The following is a 1,664-nucleotide window of genomic DNA, read 5'->3' as shown; positions in this document are numbered from 1 at the left end:
TAGAATCCGCTCGTCTGCTGCGTCTGGCTCCTTCGTCCCGGACTGAGTCTCAGGTATGCCTCCGCGGCGGTGGTCGCCGCTGCGACCCTGCCGCCGCAGCGGCAGCTGCTCAGATGTGTCTGCTTGGCTTCCCCTCTCTTGACTAACTCTCTGAACTGTGATGGCACACTTGGTGTGATTCTCTGGCTTGGGACTGTTCACTGGAACTCAAACTGTTTTCTATGCAAGAGCTTGTTCAGATTCCAGCTTCTCCTCTGCCATCTTCCCGGAACTCTCCTTGCACAGTACTTATACATGGAATAATACCAGAGTGGCTTCTTTATTTCATCATGATGCAGACACCAGTGGCCAAACAAATGGCCTCTTGACCACCTTGCTGCTGGGTATAGATATAGCAAAGATACGCTGGATCTCCTTCTGTTGAACCATTATATCAAACCAGATCTGAAGCACAACTTAGAAGAAACTGCATTTGATATTACCAAAAGGATAAGTATGTATCACTACCTCTTTGAAGTTGTGGAAAGCTGTACAAATTGTTCTCTTAAGTCCTAATGTTTCCATTAAGTTTCTTAAATTTCAAAATTGCCAGTCCATCCCATGTGTCCATACAAAATATTTTCACAATAACAAGCCACAGCAATATTTTACTTTAGAAATTCATGGATTCCATGTTATTCTTCCAAGTGAATTGCCTGATTTTGATGTCAAAATATATTCGAGTTGTTTGTATACATCAATAATGATATCTATAGAGTTTGTGATTTTTTTAAATCAGAAATAATTTTAACTTATCTGTTGAAATGAGTAGTAGAGAAACTAAAGATATTTCTGGTGCTTGTCTGAAAAAAGTATATTTTAAAATATTTATATTCTGTTTGTATAATGTCCATAATCTATTTCTTTCTCTCCTAGATATAATACTTTGAATTCGACATTATATTATAATATATAGGTCCATTAATAAATGTGTTCTTTCAGATTGCGTTCCATATAGGAACAGTTTAAGATTCCTTTAATTCCTAGGTCCTTATAGAATTTTATTTCTTTGGGATAAAATGACAATGTTATCTTATTTCAAAAGTTTTATAAAGGTTATCCTATATAAAGGCCTTTATAAAAAGGTGAAGATTGAATTCACTCATGTCAAACTAACTTTTATTTCTATGAATTATATGTATTATTACACTTGTATATTTGTAATCAACTTTTTCATAACTGTTTTTCATTTCTTGCATCTGAAGAATGAAAAATATGGAATACTTCACAAATTTTCATATCATCCTTGTGCAAAAGCCATGTTAATCTCTGTATTGTAATTCAGGTAGACATGCTGCTGAAGCATGTAGTATCTTGTAAATTTACGTAGTTAATGATGCAAACTTAAGATAGGCATATATCCTTGGTTGCCTATTTGCAACCAGGAAACCTATTGTTCCCAAATTTGCTATTCATCTTTTTTCTGCAAAATTCTGTGTATGGTGGAAAAAACTTATATTGTTTGTTCAATTGCTCACATTTGCAATATTTTGTTAATAACTATTTTAAGTCTTTTTCATTTGAAATTTGATCATACATTGAAGCCTTCATAGCTAGGTCCAAAGGTTATGGATTTTCAAGTACTTATTTTTTAACTGATTTAGCTTTGTGGAGCTAATGGATTC

At 34.5% G+C, this 1,664-nt stretch overlaps 1 pseudogene; it reads right to left on the bottom strand.

The window, feature by feature from the left end:
- Positions 1-1,248: 1,248 nt before the first annotated feature.
- Positions 1,249-1,345, bottom strand: LOC122101000 (annotated as a pseudogene).
- Between the last annotated feature and the right edge of the window lie 319 nt (positions 1,346-1,664).

The sequence above is a fragment of the Dipodomys spectabilis genome, unplaced genomic scaffold (genome assembly GCF_019054845.1).
Source record: "Dipodomys spectabilis isolate Male_0828 unplaced genomic scaffold, ASM1905484v1 ptg000614l, whole genome shotgun sequence".
In the NCBI taxonomy this organism is placed as follows: domain Eukaryota; kingdom Metazoa; phylum Chordata; class Mammalia; order Rodentia; family Heteromyidae; genus Dipodomys; species Dipodomys spectabilis.
This window is presented reverse-complemented; position numbering and strand designations above follow the sequence as displayed.